The sequence below is a fragment of the Alosa pseudoharengus genome, unplaced genomic scaffold (assembly GCF_046254945.1).
Source record: "Alosa pseudoharengus isolate Yale_2024_CS ecotype anadromous, Long Island Sound unplaced genomic scaffold, YU_APseudo_1.1 YU_APseudo_1.1_scf_4, whole genome shotgun sequence".
In the NCBI taxonomy this organism is placed as follows: domain Eukaryota; kingdom Metazoa; phylum Chordata; class Actinopteri; order Clupeiformes; family Clupeidae; genus Alosa; species Alosa pseudoharengus.
Window position 1 is genome coordinate 30,863,688 of NW_027468774.1, and position 12,500 is coordinate 30,876,187.

The 12,500-nt window shown below is 47.4% G+C and overlaps 1 protein-coding gene across 2 annotated transcripts in view; it reads right to left on the reverse strand.

Annotated features, from left to right (window-relative positions):
- The window catches only part of tanc2a (tetratricopeptide repeat, ankyrin repeat and coiled-coil containing 2a), a 146,699-nt gene that overhangs the window by 46,125 nt on the left and 88,074 nt on the right, over positions 1-12,500 (reverse strand). The window lies entirely within an intron of this gene.

A 12,500-nucleotide genomic window follows, 5' to 3' on the forward strand; every position in this document is an offset into this window, starting at 1 on the left:
ACACACACACTTTGTACACAGGCCTGACTCCTACTTGAGTTTTACTGCAAGAATATGAACCAAATCCTACACACACACACACACACACACACACACACACACACACACACACACCTATAGGGACAAAGAAAGAAAAACGGTGGGAGACACAGTCATGGAGGCAAGTGTGGCACAGCTGGTAGTGCTTAGGGAAAAAGTGGTGAAGGGTGAGAGGAGATATGGGGGGGGGGGGGGTGTCATGTCTAAGGGTCATTTTTTAGAGTAGGGGTCAAGTTACACTGCTGCTGGGTCAGAGGTACGTCTCTCTCTCTTCTCGCTCTCTCTCTTCTCTCTTTTCTCTCTCTCACACACACACACTCTTTTGCCCCTCCAATGCTGATCCACCTCCACCGATAATGTAGCCACTCCTCATCCTTCTCAAGGTCACTGCTCCCCATCTCACACACACACCATGCTGATAAGCAGAGCTCTGCCCTAGGCCATCACTACAGTGTGTGTTTGTGTGTGTGTGTGTGTGTGTGTGTGTGAGTGAGAGAGAGTTATGACAGAGTTATCAGGCGAGCGAGAGAGAGAGATAGAGAGAGAGGGAGAGGGAGAGAGAGAGAGAGAGAGGGGGGGGGGCGGGGGGGAGGGAGCTTAAGCAGTCACTATTCAGCATCTTTGCCCTGGGGGTGAGCTTTCTCTCCAGTGCTGCTTTGAACTGCTGCCTGCCTGGCTGGCTTGCTAGGGGGCGTGTGATGAGGGGGGCGGCGAGTCGAAAGACAAACAACAAAATAAATGTTATAAATGCAAATAAACGCAGACAAACAAGTCTCAGTGGCAGCAGTTGGGAGCAGTAAACAGCCCAGGCGAGGACCAGTCCAAAAACTCTCTCACTCTCCCTCCTTCCCTTCTCTCTCACTCTCTTTCCTGTCTCTCTCTCTCTCTCTCTCTCTCTCTCTCTCTCTCTCTCTGAGTGGTGGAGGCAAAGTCCTGACTGCATTCTGTTAGTTGCGGTTAGCAGAAACAAAAGGGATCCAATTATAGGCCTCCATAAAGCACGCCTGGCATCCCCCTCCGTCTGAGGCTTTCTCCCATTAAGCAGCCCGTGCTCTGCCACTCTGGGGGGCTGGGGCTCTGGTGCTTTCCGTCCCCTGAATGACACCCTCACACACCCCTACCTGTCCCGCCATCCTCTGGGTTACAGTGTCCAGTGGTCAGTGGATACACTAAATGGTCATATGTGTGTTTGCAACAATGTGTGATCTCTGCCAACAGGCCTAGAGCAGCACAGTGTGTGTGTGTGTGTGTGTGTGTGTGTGTGTGTGTTTGTGCGCGCGTGTTCCTTATTAGAAAGTGTGTTTCCTGTTAAAGGGTCACAAGGTGCGGTGGAACAGTCAGTTGGAGAGTCTGCAAGGCGGACACAAGGAGCGGTTCTGGACTGTTGGCACGGCGATGGGCTATGAGGCTGACGATTGGGCGGCGGTGTCGCTGGGCTGGCATGTTGTAACGTGACTAAAAGCAGCAAAACACAGTGGGACTGCATCTGAGAGAGAGAGAGACGACCTCAGACATGGCCACTGGTCTGGTCAACAGCTGCAGCTCTGACAACAGCAGCACATAAAAGACAGGGTGGAGCGGGGGAAGATTCGAGAAGAGGCAGAGAGGGGGAAAACGACAGATTCTTTTTCTTTCTCCTTCTTTTCACTTCCACGACCTTCAGCCAGACTGCAGGAGAGGTGTGTGTGTGTGTGTGTGTGTGTGTGTGTGTGTGTGTGTGTGTGTGTGTGTGTTTGAGAGAAAGAGAGAGTGAAAGGGATTGTGTGTATGCGTTTAAGGGTATAATGAGCATCACCACTACCGGTACAAGACATAAAGCACTACTACAGACTACTTCATTATCAATGTGGTACTTATGGATATGAATGAGGGACACATTAGAGTAAGAAATGAGAGATAGACAGCTGTCTATCATGCCATCAGAGCGACCCAATGCTCTCTACTATCACAGGAGTCATAGGGTCACTACCCTTTGTTTTTTCCCACACTTCTTTCCCCAGTCTTTCTAGAACAGTCTGCCAGTACAAAGAAAGAGGCTTCTCTCCCTTCTTTTCCTCTGCTCTCTCTCTCTCTCTCTCTGTCTCTCTCCCTTCTTTTCCTCAGCTATCTCTCTCTCTTTCTTTCTTTCTTTCTTTCTCTCTCTCTCTCATGAGTGGTGAGACAGAAATTATGTTTTGACGTGCTCTAATAGCCTGGCATAGCCAACCTGGAATTCTTTTCGGAGTTTCCCGGACTCAAATGTAGAGGCCAGGGTAAATTTGGGCTGGTTTCCAGGCTAGTGCTCTAGGCCTGGGCCCACCTGCTCTGCTGCTCCTGCTGTTCTCCAGCGCAGGTGTATGTGGCCAAGACTGTGACATTACATGAAAGGAAATAAACGGCTCATTTGCAACCTTAAAATAAACAGAGATGCGACTGATAGGAGTGAGTGGTCATCCTTTTCATCTACTGATGTGTGTTTGTGTGTCTCTGTGTGTGTGTGTGTGTGTGTGTGCGTGCGTGTGCGTGCTAGTGGGCATGTCAGTGTGCTTGTGTGTGTGTTACTGGGCATGTCGTTGTATGTACGTTAGTGGGCATGTCAATGTGTGTGAGTGTGTGTGTGTGTGTGTGTGTGTGTGTGTGTGTGTGTGTGTGTGTGTGTGTGTGTGTGTGTGTGTGTGTGTGTGTGTGCGTGCGTGTGTTTAAGCGGGCATGTCAGTTTGCGTGTGTTACTGTACTGGGCATGTCAACGTGTGTGCGTGTGTGTGTATGTACGTTAGTGTGCATTTCCGTGTGCGTGCATGCGTGCGTGTGTGTGTAAGTGGGCATGTGAGTGTGCGTGCGTGTGTCTGTGCGTGCGTGTGTCTGTGGCAGCAGCAAGTGGCTGATGGCTTGCTGGGCGGTGACTCAGCGCCTGACTGATGTGGTTGATCGGGGAAGGTGGGGCTTGATTCCGCCTGGCCACAGGGGGGCACTGTGGCGGGCGGATGCCAGCAGAGCTCAGCCTTCAGAGGCTGCAGGAGCGACGCCCACATGGGAGCCACATACGGAGGGCACTATTCTGAGCTGGCGCTCTGAGTGGCAGGGATCGTCGTGTGATGGCAGTCAGGTCAGAACACTGATCTCTAAGGAAGCCTACAGCGATTTATCCGGTTGAGGGCAGCATCCAGCAGTTCTGACTGCCGCTAAGAAAAAGGAAAAAGACTTCAGGTGGACTCGTGGGGAAAATGTTGATGGCAGTTGTTCTCGAAATGCACAATAAATACATAGATACATAGATAGATAGATAGATAGATAGATAGATACTTTATTGACCCCCAAGGGGAAATTAAAGAATAGTATATAGTACATAGTACTTACATAGTACTTTGGTGTAGGCTATATCGGCAATTTAAATATGTGACTATGGTTTTGGTTATGAATTGAATTACATTGACCTGTGTTATCTTTTGGGGAAAGGGCTAAGGCTGCCTCCCACAGTAAGCTGTGGGACCATAGGCTACTGTCACTGATTAGAATTCAAACTCGCCAGTGGTCCCAATGTGGCGGCTGCCGCGACTTAACTGTGGCTTCAGTGTTGTGACGTACTTGCACAATCCTGTCATTATTTAGAGATCAGTAGGTCAGAGTGACACATCCTCACTTCCTGTCCCTCCATCAATCAGTCCTCACGGTCCTCTGGCTCCAATCAGAACGCCAGAGAGGTGGGCCCAATTCACAAGAAGAACAGCGTAGAAGGCACAAAAACCGACGCATTGCACACACACACACACTGAGATGCACATAAAAAATATCTGCTGTTTACCTGCCATTGGAACCATCCATCCACACACACACACACACACACACACACACACACACACACACACACACACACACACACACACACACACACACACACACACACACACACACACACACACACACACACACACACTTCATGACACCAAATCCTTCTCCACTAACTAAGTAGCTGTTGAATGGCTGGAGTTGCTGACTGTTGCGTTGGTCAATTCACATGGCAAACAGGCAGCATTCACACTCCGCTCTAAATGTAACAGACCCCACCGGTCTACACTGCTCTGTGCTAATGCCTGTTCTATTGAGCGCCTGTAATGGGTTCTGCTGACACCTGGGCAGGACTCGGCCAACCACGCAACTACAACCAGCTCCATCTCTGACGTTACAGAGGAACATAACTGACGTCAAATGGAACATAACCCTATATTAAACTGCCACTGCTCTGTTGTTTCTGTGTGTGTGTGTGTGTGTGTGTGTGTGTGTGTGTGTGTGTGTGTGTGTGTGTGTGTGTGTGTGTATGTGTGTGTGAGTGTGTCAATGTATGTATGTATGTACTGTATACATGTTTATGGGTGTGACTGTGTGTGTGTGTGTGTGTGAATTTATGGATGTAAAATGGGTGTGGAAGTGTGGCTTTGTGCAAGACTCTGGGGGAGGAGGGAAGTGCCAGAACGAGACATCCAAAGTGAAGAGGTGAAGCCCACAGAGACAGATGTGATAATCCCTGTGGCACCACTTTTCTGGAAGCTTCTCTCTCTCTCCCTTTTTATATAATATATCTATATATATGTCAGCTATATTCATATGGCTTTAGTTATATACGAGTCTTGTATGAGAGCTGTCAGAGAGTCAGCTTTAGCCAAATCCCTCCTGAGAGCACGTCAGAGCTGAGAGCAATCTGCATATGACGAGACATGCACACAGGTAGTCTCTTACTGACGCTGCTCAGGAATGAGAGGCTTTGGTGTGTCGTGAGGTGTGAAGATTTGATAGAGGTTGCAGTGCAGTGCTGTTGCACATTTACGTAGTGTTGTGCTTGTAAGTGTAGATGTGTGTGTGTGTGTGTGTGTGTGTGTGTGTGTGTGTGTATTTGTGAGGGAGAAAGAAAAACAGAGAGCGAATGCAGTACTTGTTAGGAATCTGAACTGGCAGAGGTAACTAAGTAACAGAGGGAATCCCCTCTGATGCCAGATATAACCACCGCGACGTCAACAACAATTCCACAGCCTCGGGTCGCTCACAAAGGTACAGTAGATTGCTAAACACACGCAGGAAACACACACACACACACACACACATACACATACACACACACCTGCGTACTGCTCCATCATACTTCGACATGGAACCCTGATTCACCTTTAACGGGCATCATCTCCGAAGGATAACAGTAATCATCATTTCCCAGACATGTGAGTGGGCGCTTAAGACCAATCTTTTTTTGATGATTACAGCTCCGTTCCACGTGAAGGAGGGAGAGAGGGAGGGAGAGGGGGAGGGGGGGAAGAGAGGGGGGGGGGGAGGCTCATGCTGTAAGATGGCAATTAAAAGAGCCTTCCGTGAAGCCATTGCTAGCGTCACCACTAAAGCCCTCAGTCTAATCAGCTCCTGTGGAGGCTCCCCCAGGACTCTTCAGCTGAGGGCTCAAGAGGCCTCTCCACACACACCACACATAAGGTGCAATTAGAGAAAGAAAGTGTGTGTGGGCAAGCGTGGGCATGTGTGTGTCTGTGTGTTATACAATCTGGTTCTCTGAACCAAGAGCATCAACACATTTACATATGATGCGCAGGTTTCTATAGTAACCAATTCAAAAGTATTTTTGGGGGGCTGTTTTCAGTTCAGCTGTATGATGTCAACAGCCCACAACACATATGACACAGAACTGGTAACTGGTACCACAGACAAACAACACTAGGACTGCGCATACAGTACATACCCACAAATGTAGCAGCAGCCCAGGAACACACACACAAACACAAACTAACTTACATTCATACAAACACACACACACAACCGAACCTAATGTATAATGAACAACGTCTTTGTGTGTCTTTGTCTGACTATGAGTGTGTGTGTGTGTGTGTGTGTGTGTGTGTGTGTGTGTGTGTGTGTGTGTGTGTGTGTTGGCAGGGAAAATTGTTCAATCCGCTTGCTTCCTGTAGTGTGGGAGTGCCATAGGAACAGCACTGCTCCAACGACGCAACGACGATGGAACACCTCAGGGTTCTGATGGTTGTTCCCATGGTGACCCCTCTCGCCTACCACCTACGGGAAATTCCCCTCTGGGAGAGCACTCGTGTGGGAAGGGGCCGGATGTCCGGTGAGGAAACACACACACACACACACACACACACACACACACACAGACACAGACACACACACCAAGTAACACCCAGGTGCACACTCTGTGAAAGTGACCAAGAAAGCTACACAGTGATCTGCATCCACCAGCAGATGATATGGAATAATACAATCTGTAATCCACAACACTTTTAAAATCACAGTATACACACGATTTTGATAAAACTCCTATGAGAACTCTGACATCTCTGTAGAGATTCTCATCAGAACCTGGCAGAAGTAAGCGGTTCTGATGAAATACAGACAGACAGAGAGAGACTCCAACATTCTGAACGCCAAGTCTAAAGCTAAAGAGAAATCCACACAAGCCCCTAAACGTGTGAAACAGAGAGAGAGAAAGAGAGAGAGAGAGAAAGAGAGACGAAGAAAAAGAAAAGTGGACAAGTAAACAGCTTGGTGAGATGCTCACCGATCTGCGACCCGGTCTGGTCCGGTCCAATCTCAGACTGGACACAGCTCCTTTGCCATGAGCTCTGGCTAGTCCGTACCGATAGAATAGAAGGAGAAACACTCCTGAAATAAACGAGTGCGGAGCAGCAGATGAATAGAGCCCCACACACTGCTCTGTCTCCGCTCTGCTCCGTCTCCACAGACTCACAGCTACATCTACAGACTGGTGCTAACAAGGAGAAAGAGGAGATAGAGAGAGGGAGGGAGGGAGAGAGGGAGAGAGAGAGGGCAGAGTGAGAGATACAGAGAAAGAGAGAGGGGAGAGAGAGAGGGAGGGAGAGATAGAAAGAGATGGAGAGTAAAGAAGGGAAGAGAAGAGAGCTACAGAAAGAGATAAAGATGCAGAGGGAGGTTGGAATTGGAGGAGGGGGTGAAAGAGGTGAGAAAAGAAGAGATGGAGAGAGAAGAGGTGGGATAGAGAGGTGAAAAGAGTGATGGAAAGAGAGGAGGGAGGGGGAGAGTGCTCAGGTGTCAACCACCTGGGAGAAGGGAGAAGTCTATCACCAAGCTATTTCAGGTCTCTCCATGTGTGTGTGTGTGTAGTGTGTGTGTATGTGTGTATGTGTGTGTGTGTGTGTGAAAATAATAATGTCATGAAGAAAGTGAGAGTGTGTGAATGTGGGTGTGAGTGAGGGATATCTAAAATGTCTGCTGAACGTGTCAGACTTGAGAGAGAGTGTGTGTGTGTGTGTGTGTGTGTGTGTGTGTGTGTGTGTGTGTGTGTGTGTGTGTGTGTGGTGTGTTTTCTGTGTGATGGCTCCCATGGCAGGTACACAGATCTTGATGCTGCCTGGTTCCGTTGTCATAGCAACATGAGGGGGCAGAGAGAGAGAGAGAGAGAGAAAGAAAGAAGAGAGTGTGCAGTAGGAGGGTGTTGAGAGGAAAGAGTCATTTAAGGCCAACTTGTTCTGAGTGCCGTGACTGGCAGCCGACAAAAGGAGAGCAGAAAAAAGCAATGGAGGAAAAAACGATTAGATCTCACTGAAGAAAAAAATCAATACAGCAACGCTTGTTCCCATTCTACTCCCTTCCTCTCTCTCTCTCCATCTTTTCTTCCCTTTCTCCTCACTTATTTTAGTTTACAGCACATCCACCACACACACAGCCCACTCCTTCATATCTTTCACTAAGACGGACATGGCAATAAAGGGGTACCGGTAATTCGAAATATATTACTGATAAAAACACACTAAGCGTGCACAGTAACCTCACTGTTAACAGTACAGTGTGTGTGTGTATGTGTGGCATTGGCAGAGAGGTTGCTGTGAAAGTGGTGAGAGGTGGGTGAATATGAGTGTGTGCCAGTGTGTATCTGTGTGTGTGTGTGAGAGAGAGCTCTTGTGTGTGTCAGAGTATATTAAACAAAAAGTAATTGAAACTCTTGAATTAATGCAGCCAAAATGAGCCAGTTCAGTCACTCAACTGGCTACACACACACACACACACGCACAGACACAGACACAGAGACAGACAGACAGACACAGAGACACAGAGACAGACACACACACACACACACACACACACACACACACACACACACACAGGGAAATAGATGAATAGAATCGTGAAAACAGGAAATCTGTATGACATTGGCTGCTTTTGGGTGAGAGTGTGGTGGTGTATTAATGTTTTTGTGAGTGTGTTAAAGTGTGGGCATAGGCAAATGTGTCTGTGTGTGATTGTGCATGGCATCTGACTATGTGTTTCTCAGTCTGGGATTGGTCTGCTTTACTGATGTTTATTGTGTATGCATATGTCAGTGTGTGCTTATGTATGCAGTATTTGTGTCCAAGTCTAAGAGTATATGTGAGTTAAAATGAGGATGAGGATAATTATTGTACACGTCTGGTGAACATCTGTGTGTGTGTGTGTGTGTGTGTGTGTGTGTAAAATTGAAATGATCTGCAGGCACCAGCTGGTGATTAGTGTAATTGGGTGCCTAAGTGAGCTACCAGAGGTCAGGGGGCACTCTGCTGAGGTTAAAGGTCATTGCTGGGTCTGTGAGGTGGTGCCGAACAGCATTGATCACTGCCATCGGAGAACGTTCCCAAAAAGCGGATCCAACCAAGGAGGGAGGTTGGATATCCGATTCTTAAAGGGGGAAATGGGTCGGTCTCTTAATGATGGAGGGGCTGCACAATAATTCACACACACACACACACACACACGAAAACCAATACAGTACGCATACACTTGCGGAAGCATTCTCTGTGGTACACCCAACACAAATACACAAGAAGTGAATACAAAACTAAACACACAGACACGTCACAACTTCAAAAAAAAAACAAGAAAGCCCCTACTAAGGAAACTAAGGAAATTAGCCTGTTATGTGAAGTCTTTGATTCTGACCTACTAACTAACTAGATGTACCACATAGCGCTACAGTATATGACACACTGTATATCACATATAGTTTCAGTTGCATTGAGTGGTCCCCGGGGACAAAAAGCTTCAATTCCTTGTAGCCTAGTGGAGCTACATGCCCACCAAGTTGCATGAGACCCGCACAAGAATTACGGTGCACTTATACTTGTGCAAATGGCAAATACAGTACTTGAACTGTATGCTAATGTGCAATGTGTGTTAGTGTAATGTGTAACACTAATGTGCCTCGGTGTTCCGGGAGACATCGGGCAAAAAAAAAAAAAAGGGGAAAGAAAATGGATAACAACTTGGACAAAACCTCTACGACCATGCTGTGCTACAGTGCTAGTGCATACAGATAGCAACATCAGACAACACATGCGCACACAAACTCTCACACACAGTGCTGGGTTTTGGCATTATAATGCACCGGCTCAGATAACTGTCTGAAGACCACCTTATCCTCCTGTGAACACCATCTTAATGGAAGAGCAGCGCTAAGTCTCACATTAGCCTGGGGCGCTACTTGAGGTAGGATTGCGACTTCACAGGAGTCGTAGACAAATGGCTGATAATGATGCTTTGGTGTCAGCCCACATGGCAGCCAGTAGCCTAACAACCTCTGGAGCATGCCCAGTGCACTCCCCTGGACTCACTGACAACCTTCAAAAGTGTCTGAGTAGGAGAGAGACTCTCCCTGCTGCCTATTGTGTGTGAAAAAATATTGCTGCAGTGCTGTGAGGTTGATTACAGTTTATAATAATGCACAACTGAAGAAAGATGAGATCAGTGTGTGTGTGTGTGTGTGTGTGTGTGTGTCCGTATAACTGAAATCTGTGGGAAATTCTCAACACAAAACCTCATTGGGAATTTACAATGTGTGACCCCCACAACCCTATTACACCCAACAAAACCCAGCCCCAACACACAAACAAAAGCACGCACACACACACACAGTCACACACACAGTCACACACACACACACACACACACACACACACACACACACATACTCAGACACCATCACTAATACATTAGTGTCATTACCAATGACTAAGAAAAAGGACTTAAACAGTGCGGTGAATGTCAGTACATGGTTACCATTGGTAACTACCACCAGTAAGGTTTTATTTACATGGCCAATGACACTGAGCTCACCGACACATGCAGCCCTTGTTCTAGGATACCAACAAGAGAATAGCACTATTCTCTTCACATTAAAAAAAGACACGTCTTCTTTTCTGACGCTGACTTCAGAACAAGATCAGAACCAGCTCACTGTGCTCGCCGTCACAGATAAGCGCCAGGGGAGAACAGTTCAGAGAACACGGTAAGCGGTTCTGCAACATTCATATGGGGTAAATTCTTCACCAGCTGTTCCCTTTTACTGCTGGTCCTCAGAGAGAGAGAGAGAGAGAGAGAGAGAGAGAGAGAGAGAGAGAGAGAGAGAGAGAGAGAGAGAGAGCATTTGGAGCAGACAGGAGACGCGCAACATGAGCACCGTGTTTGGAGCATGCCCTAGTGGCCAAACGCAGACATGCAGTCGGACAAAAGCACATTTTGTATACTGTGCGCGCACGTGTGTGTGTGTGTGTGTGTGTGCGTGCGCGTGTGTGTGTGTGTGTGTGACTGTGTGTGTGTGTGTGTGTGTGTGTGTGTGTGTGTGTGTGTCTGACTGTGAATCTCATCCTGCGGTAAGCATGCAAGGCAAAGGGATTGATTTGCAATTCAGCCCAAGCTGGTCTGGATTTCAAACTACAACTACAAAGAGAACTAGCAGGGACACAAGATAGATTTCAGCTAAGAATCAACCGCAAACGTATACACTCACACATATGGCCGTGCGCGCACACACACACACACACACACACACACACACAAACATACACACATACAGGAAAGTCAAAAGTTTAGATTACACTCTTAAGACGTTTTTGCCACGTATCTGTTGCTGACACACACATGCTTGTGTATGCAAGCACACACACACACACACACACTTCAAAACTTGGACTCTCTTCTTTCTCTAAGCCTCAGTCGAGAAAACATACACTGTGTATAATAATAGTATCTCTCTCGCCTCTCTGTGCCTTCCACCCTAACACACGCACACACACGCACACACACCCACACAGACACACACACACAATGTCTCTCTCTTGTCAGCAGTGTTGTGGCATTACCGGGCACCCTGCATGCGAGTCGGGTAGGTGTGTGCCAGCCAGATATTAAAAGCTGGTGGGGGGGCACAGCAGGGGTGGCATCGGTGCCCGCTGCCAACAGGCAGACATCACATGGGGCATCATAATGGGCACACAGCAGGAGGCCATGCCACCGCGCCACAGGGGAATACATCACTCGGCGTTCCTCTTTTGTCATCTCATCTGATCCCAGCGCAGCCTCGAGACTGACAGTGACATACAGAGAGACTCCCAACGCCACACGCACGCCTGACCTCAGACGAGTCCCCACGCTCCGTCGATCAGCCTCATCAACTGTGAGTGGGGTGTACAACAGGTCTGGGAACAGGTCTTTGTGAATTAAATTAGAAATGAGAAATTCTGATTCTATTCACATAAGCTTTGTTCCACACACAGCCCCAATCACAGTTAATGAGCCTGATCAGAGCTCAGTTCAGCTCAGCTCCCAGTGTGAATGGAATTAGAAATTAGAAATGCTAATTCTTTGGAATACACTGACTGTAATGCATCAGTTCCAACACACCCATACTACTTTACCGCACTTCTGATCAGGCAGGTCCATCAGTCTTGCTGATGCATTTACATAGTAATTTTAGAGCGTAGACTATAATATTGCTTTGCTAATTATTGGCTGGGATAACACTGTTCCATTAACGATTGGATTGTTCAGATCTGTTTGTGTGTGTGTATGTGTGTGTGTGTGTGTGTGTGTGTGTGTGTGTGTGTGTGTGTGTGTGTGTGTGTGTGTGTGTGTGTGTGTGTGTGTGTGTGTGTGTGTGTGTGTGTGTGTAGCTATTTGCTGCTGTACTGGCCTGCTTCAGCTGGGTCTGCAGGGCTGACACTGATACTCTGTTAATGGTGTTGTATTTGGAGCTATTTGCTCTTGCCTCAGGACAGGCACGTGTTCAGTGTTGGCTCATATAATCCTTCATTACTCTCTCTCACTTTCTCAAGCACACACACACACATATGTACAGTATATATGTATTTATATAGTGTTGCAATGGGTCCTGTACTAATGTCAGTGTCATTCTAGAATCTACATTTGCATTTCTAGCAGGATTCCAGAACCCATGTGAAGTCCCAGAGGGGTCTTAGCCAATCTTTAGTTCTCACACAGCTGCACTGTTGATGGGGATTTGTGTTTGACTCATTTGTCACTCTGGGCTTTCACTGAGGGCTTGTACTGACAGTCCTCTGATCAGTGATTATTTCTGTGTCTGTCTAACTGAGACCATATGGGCTAATAGCAAATCTGGACTCTGATCAGCTTCATTTGTGTGCCTCTATAGAATACCCAAT